Source organism: Staurois parvus, unplaced genomic scaffold, assembly GCF_062004578.1.
Source record: "Staurois parvus isolate SC_StPar_1 unplaced genomic scaffold, SC_StPar_1.0 ptg000884l, whole genome shotgun sequence".
Classification (NCBI taxonomy): domain Eukaryota; kingdom Metazoa; phylum Chordata; class Amphibia; order Anura; family Ranidae; genus Staurois; species Staurois parvus.
Window position 1 is genome coordinate 696,998 of NW_028318680.1, and position 8,003 is coordinate 705,000.

Sequence of the window (8,003 nt, forward strand, 5' to 3'; positions counted from 1 at the left end):
TCTGTTTATCTGTGGACTTCTCTTCTCTACAGCCCTTCATAGCCCAGAATTTAAAAAGCTTGTCTGAAATTTCAGAAAAAAGCAGCCAGAAATCTGAAATTACACACTAGAGAGCTCAATGAGGAGAGCTTTGAGAGCTGATTGGAGTGAAGAGACACACCCCCTCCACATAGCTCACAGGAACAGAGCTAAGGCTGTCAATCTGCTGGAGGTCCCTCCCTTGTCACCATTTTTCTGTTGGTGTCAGGAAAACTTGTCAGAAGTGATTCATGCTGATAGCAGAGGAATAGAGCAGCAGGTAGAAATGACCATTAGCGACAAGTACACACTATAGATGGATATGCTTTAGTCGTATTTCTGAGGTTTACAAACAGTTTAAGGAAGCCCTTATAGTGAAATTAAGACCACTTTGAGGGCTGGAGACAGAAAAACTTTTTAACTACATGAATATGAGTGCACTTCACCCTTATATCCAATAAGAAAAGGTTAGCATGTGTCTTAAAAACTTTGCATTGTAATAATTGGTAAGGAGTGTCCAGGGCACTCTTACCAATTTAATGGTGGCAGATGTAGCAACTAGGGGCAGATAAGTTGCATATAAATCCCCTCACCAGTCCTACATTCCTACATCACTTCTTCAAAGGAACCCAGTGCCCATCAGCATCGGGGTAGTGCTTAGGAGAGGCATGACCCATTCTAGCCTCTCTTCTTGAAGTACGAATTGATACCAATAAATATTAAAAATGAAAACCATCAACAGCAAGGGAACCACAAACTCAAAATCACAAACTCAATGGGGAAAGCTGTTGATGTATGTACTGTATGTATGTCTGGTGTGCCAGCCTGGTCTCTTTGGACCGGGAGAGTGAAGTCTTTTCAATAATTAAAAAAAAAATTAAAACTAAAAGTATTAATTTAATAAACTAAGGAAATGGAGGATTACAATCCAGTAAAACAGCCTATAAAACAGAAAACATTGCCCTGTGACTTTTTGTACACATACTGCTGTATAACAAACAGAATCAAAACGAATAATGAGCAATAAGATCAAGGACAATTACTTGAAAGATCTAGCCTGCACTAGAAAAACATATCATATTTAAAGGTTGAGTCAAAGCAATTCTTCATTTTTATCTGATATGATTCACTGCAATGCACTGTGTATTGAATGATTCAAATAGAAAACTAATTAGCCTTCATTAGTCCTCAGAGGCTTTGTAGGATTTTGAAAAGAGCAATTAAATAGTGTGTAGCCTATTACCAGTCATAACAAGAGCTGACTCTGTAATTATCAAAAAGTTTTATTGTAAGAGTTTAAAGCAAAGTTATGAAATTGGCTGTTAACTGTTAACACAAGGAAGGGTTTACGCCTACCGGTCCATAGAGATGAATGGACCATCCAATCAGGTCCACCTGAAAAAACTGTCCGGCAGATCTGATCGGAACAGTCATGTGAAAGGGGCCTAATGGGGAAGTTCTGCTCACAACCCACACACTTTTTTATATTAGCAGTCTAATTATATAAATTCAGATATAATAACATACAAGCCATGATGAAGAAGCTGGTTTGCCTGTCTCCACTATTGGACACATTTCTGGCTACAAACAGTACTTCGTACAACTAAGTCCTCATGCACACTGAAGGTTTTGATAACGTTGGCAACGTTAGCTGTGTAAATTCACATTAAAAATGTGAGTTTTTCGGCTTTTTTAAGTGTTTTTGCATTAGCATTTAGCGGCATTTTGCCATGTTTGCATTTTTAGCGTTTTTTTTTACCCCAAAAAATTTTGGGGGGGGTCAAAAAAAGTCCAAAAATACTGGTTTCAAGCATTCACCGTGTTGTGCTGCATTTTTCAGCGTTCGAGCATTTTTACAGCTAAAAAACTCCTCTAGAAACCCACTAGTCCTGGTTTTTTTTCCAGCCAAAAAACATCCCTGCCAAAAAACGTTGATTACAGTCCATGTGTGCATGGACACATAAGATAACATGCTGGGGGGTTTACTAGCTGTAGAAAAAAACATGAAAAGCCAAAAACAGCAGCTGTAAAAACGTCAAGTGTGCATGAGGACTAAGAATTAGAAAGAAAATAGATTCTGGCAGTGAGAGAGAAGAGATTAAAACACTAATAATAATAGACCTGTGACTGCGGAACAGCCATTTAGATGTCAGAATGCTGCTGTAAATTGCAGCACATTGATAGGTATACTGTATCAGATCTTTTAAGAGCACAACACTTTAACATGCACATTATCTGTATTTATTAAAATTCTGAGGTATAAAGAAAAAAACTGTAAAAATAAATATAAAAATCACAAGTGTGAGCCAAATTGAAATCTGATTTACACTCCTTGCAAACACTGTTCAGGTGTGAATATCAGTATCAATTTGAAGCGGAGGCCAAGTTATGATTCCTGTACTTTGATTTCTAATTTTAAAGCCCAACTGTAGGATGAGGTAGTTAGCAGGTTAGCCATCCCATTATTTGAGGATCTAACGTGTTTACCCTGGTGGGGTGCTTATGCTTATTGGAGGATCCAGGTGCAAGTAGAAAAAAATGCCTGTTTGACCCTATTTTTGTCCAGGAGTCCAGTTTCATCACTGTGGGGGTGGAGTTTGGAAGTACTCACATCACCTTGAAGAATTCACCGATTTGACACATTTTCTGATGCAAAGAACCACGATACACTGAAAGTGTATTTAATAACACTACACTTCATTATTTTCTCCTACGTTTTGTTTGCTGATCCTACAGCCTACTTGACTTTACCTATGGTAGTGAGGAGGGGCAACTGCCTTGGTGAACATGGAGGAATTAATTCCTGTGAAAGTGAAAAGAGGACCTGATGGTCATCAAGTACTCCATAAACCTTTAGAGAAACAAAGCTTTCTGATGAGGGCCCCAGTCTGTTACCAACTTGTTTGTGAATATGCACCAGGAGGAATGGAGTGCCAGGGTTACTTTCTTCCAGTAAAAAGAGATGGGCAGTTGGACAGTAGTGAGGTCACAGTACCCTCAAAAACTGAATAAGAAAACAGAATGACACCAATTAGCCTATAGAAGATTGCCAGTCTGTGACACAAATTGGTTTCAAGTCTGTAGAGGTCAGCAATCCATACACAACCCCCATCATGATTTCTGTTAAACTTTCCTAGCAGAAGTCCAGCAACCCAGCTGTATGATAAGTTTCATTGAAGAGTCCTGGAAGCAGGACCATAAATCCTACTTGGCAGAACCTTTACAGCTGTCATGGGCTAAATCTCTACAGACACTAATTGAATGTCTTGACAGGATAGCTGAACAGGACACTGAAATCTTTTAAATGTTGACCCTCCCCAAAAAAGGATAGCCCTCTAAACCTGAAGCTTTGCTAAGTGGAAGAGTGGGTTTGATAATAAAGTTGGCAGTGCCTCCACCCAGAACAGGACCTCTATAAACAGCGGGGATTCCTGTCCTAGGTAATTAACCAGTAATCTAACCACAGTAATTGGGAGCAGAGAAATAACAATAAGATTAAAGATGCACACCAGTATAGAAATAATACAAGCTTTATATAGTTGAAGATTAATAATAGTACATATATGCAATGTACAAACAGGTATTATCAGTAAAGGGCCCAGCAAGAATCCGAGTGCAAATGTGCACATATACCCGGGTACATATAGTTATAAATTGAGATACTTCTACATGAATGTTGTAGCAAAGTCCAATTGCAGTAGCCCCTGAGGATGATCAGGGTGAAGCCTCCGTCTTTGTGTCTGAGAACTGAAGACAAGATCAGTGGCGATGGGGAGAACCTACAGCTGTTGTCCAACCAGCCTGAAACGTAACTTCTCACACGCAGAAACTGTGGTGTGGCACTGGAACTCAGCTTATCTGCTCTGTGCTTTAGCCTCTCCCTAGCAGTTTTTAATATGTCATGCAACTGGACCTTTAACTACTAGAAGTGACTGTCAGATGCCTAACTTGACTATAGGCTATGTTGGTTATCAAGCCCTAAGCTGTATATAAAATGCAATAAACAGGTTCATCTACTAATATACTAGAAGGTGACCACTGCATACATACAGTAGCACAGGCCTACCTTTCTGGCACTGTGCATGTGAGATAATCACAATAGCAACCAATCAGTGAGAGGTAATGTGCTGTAACCTCTAGCAACCAATCAGTGGGAGGTAATGTGCTGTAACCTCTAGCAACCAATCACTGAGTGTGGACCAGTTCTTTATGTTTATATTATTAAATTTTTTTTAGATAAGTCTATGTGTGTGTTTATCTGTTTTTTGAGCTGTTGGGGTGGAGAGCAAAATTTTATGGGGGAGCCCAAGAAAATCTCAGACTCTATTTAATCACACCCCCTTTAAGTCACACCCAACAGTTAGAGTAATTTAGGCTACACACACCTTTTGGTGCTGTGCGCACCACCATATTTCCTTCAAACCACACCCACAATTGATGCCCCCCCCCCATTTACATATTGCTCTGCCTACACTGGCTTTCTGGACATCAGAAAGTCTGTAAAATCAGTCTGTATATGCAGTAAAGCATGCTTGTTATACTCACTGTGGAACCTAAGGGGTTAATCCTCTGCATTGTGGAAAAAGGCTGTTTGACCCTGACTTCTCTAATCCTCCCCTTCTTCCAGTGTCCCCCTCTTATCTCTTGATAAGACATAGCATGTGGAGACACTCTGCACATGCTCAGGTTGGTGTGTACTGTTAGAGAGGTTTTTCTTTTTCTTGGGAGAGTGCATGTGATCAGTACAGGGCCAACCAACACTGTCCAGACAGAGGTCAGGGGTTCTGCATCCTCCAATAGCAGTAAGAAAACTTCTCTTAGAAGCTTTAACCAGTGCTCAGCTGGACACTGATAAAAGTCACAAGACTACTCTAACTGCTGATGAGAAAAAGTATTTAGCAGTTTATATTTGCATAATAATTGCATTTCCATGTTGTGTGTACTGTGGGAGACCAGATATAGTGAATGCAGGGTCCTGGGTTTAGAAGCACATTAAAAACATTGTATTTTAACTTTTGGAAATGCCATTAAAAACTTGGCTGTGCTTGTAAAATTAGGGTGATGTCTCAGCAGATTTCAATCTGATAGTTTGGCAACACTGGGAGCAGCACACAGAAGGTTTTTTAGCTTCATGCATAGAATACATGAAGGTAAAAAACCTTCAGTCTTTACAACCACTTTAACTTTACTGTCCAAAATCCATACAAAATTAATAAAATCCGATATAACAAAGCTCTGAAAATAACAATTATATCTCCAAATGTGAAAGAAGAGACTGAATGAATCAAGATCAATCACGACTAGGCTATCGTATACAATAGACAAACTCCATCAGTAGGTTATGCATAATAGACAAATCCCACCTCCTCTGTGACCTGGCCATCTCAGGTATATTAGTCTCTTTAGACTGGCGATTGCACACTACACAACATTATGTGAATCACCAGACTGTAGTGTGAGATACAATAAGAATTGATCACATTTATAAATTTGATATCATGGGAGGGTCTGCTGGATTATTATAAAGCATTTCAATATTCCAACCTCAAGCCCCTTAATTGTGATTGGGTGAGGGGAGGGCTCAGTGACACCCTCTAGAAACTGTACAAAAAACTGCAGTCTGAAGCTCTCATCTACCATCAAACGAAGAATAAAAGAGTCTAATTTCTTGTCAGCCAAAGACTCTGACTCATTTCATGCCTGTTGACTGAACTTTGCCAGAACTCAGGAATTTGTAAAGTACTTTTATTCTTAGCCACTTTTTGCTATTACGTCATTGTCTCTTTTCATTTGTACTTTCTTTTTCTGTAAATATATTTTTATGCACCTTTTTTTCTTTTATTAAACATTTAAAATCATTAGAATTCTCTGTAGCCAAGTCTCTGCCCCCCCCCCCCCCTCCTCCTGTGAACAGCACGGACTTTAACCAAAAGAGAGGACTGACTGTGTTCGTGGACTTTCTTCCCCCTATCTCCTAGCTACAGCAATGAACCAATCAGCAGTAAGGAGGAGAGAACCAGATGTTTCCGGAAAAAGGATTGTCTTTAGAGTAATGTCACAGGATTGTGCTGGGTAGCTCCACCTAACAGAGAAAGAGCCTGTGTCAGATGTGTATTATCCACAGAGTATGACAGGAGAGTGATGTGACAGGAGCTGGGTGTGGCAGGAAAGTAATGTGACAGGGCCATGCTAAGGAACTCTACATAACAAAGAAAGAGCCTGTGTCAGATGTGGACTATCTGCAGAGTGTCACAGGAGAGTGATGGGACAGGAGCTGGGTGTGACAGGAGAGTGATGTGACAGGACTGTGCTAAAGAACTTTTGTGTCAGATGTGGATTATCTGCAGAGTGTCACAGGAGAGTGATGGACAGGAGCTAGGTGTGACAGGAGAGTGATGTGACAGGTCTGTGCTAAGGAACTTCACCTAACAGAGAAAAAGCCTGTGTCAGATGTGGATTATCTGCAGAGTATGACAGGAGAATGATGTGGCAGGAGCTAGTTGTGACAGGAGAGTGATGTGATAGGACTGTGCTAAGGAACTCCACGTAACAGAGAAAGAGCCTGTTTCAGATGTGGATTATCCTCAGAGTGTCACAGGAGAGTGATGGAACAGGAGCTGGGTGTGACAGGAGAGCGATGTGACAGGACTGTGCTAAGAAACTCCACCTAACAATGAAAGAGCCTGTGTCAGATGTGGATTATCTGCAGAGTATGACAGGAGAGTGATGTGACAGGAGCTGGCTGTGACAGGAGAGTGATGTGACAGGACCATGCTAAGGAACTCCACCTAACAGAGAAAGAGCCTGTGTCAGATGTGGATTATCTGCAGAGTGTGACAGGAGAGTGATGTGACAGGACCGTGCTAAGGAACTCCACCTAACAGAGAAAGAGCCTGTGTCAGATGTGGATTATCTGCAGAGTATGACAGGAGAGTGATGTGACAGGAGCTGGCTGTGACAGGAGAGTGATGTGACAGGACCGTGCTAAGGAACTCCACCTAACAGAGAAAGAGCCTGTGTCAGATGTGGATTATTTGCAGAGTGTGACAGGAGAGTGATGTGACAGGACCGTGCTAAGGAACTCCACCTAACAGAGAAAGAGCCTGTGTCAGATGTGTATTATCCACAGAGTATGACAGGAGAGTGATGTTACAGGAGCTGGGTGTGACAGGAAAGTAATGTGACAGGGCCATGCTAAGGAACTCTACATAACAAAGAAAGAGCCTGTGTCAGATGTGGACTATCTGCAGAGTGTCACAGGAGAGTGATGGGACAGGAGCTGGGTGTGACAGGAGAGTGATGTGACAGGACTGTGCTAAAGAACTTTTGTGTCAGATGTGGATTATCTGCAGAGTGTCACAGGAGAGTGATGGACAGGAGCTAGGTGTGACAGGAGAGTGATGTGACAGGTCTGTGCTAAGGAACTTCACCTAACAGAGAAAAAGCCTGTGTCAGATGTGGATTATCTGCAGAGTATGACAGGAGAATGATGTGGCAGGAGCTAGTTGTGACAGGAGAGTGATGTGATAGGACTGTGCTAAGGAACTCCACGTAACAGAGAAAGAGCCTGTTTCAGATGTGGATTATCCTCAGAGTGTCACAGGAGAGTGATGGAACAGGAGCTGGGTGTGACAGGAGAGCGATGTGACAGGACTGTGCTAAGAAACTCCACCTAACAATGAAAGAGCCTGTGTCAGATGTGGATTATCTGCAGAGTATGACAGGAGAGTGATGTGACAGGAGCTGGCTGTGACAGGAGAGTGATGTGACAGGACCGTGCTAAGGAACTCCACCTAACAGAGAAAGAGCCTGTGTCAGATGTGGATTATCTGCAGAGTGTGACAGGAGAGTGATGTGACAGGACCGTGCTAAGGAACTCCACCTAACAGAGAAAGAGCCTGTGTCAGATGTGGATTATCTGCAGAGTATGACAGGAGAGTGATGTGACAGGAGCTGGCTGTGACAGGAGAGTGATGTGACAGGAC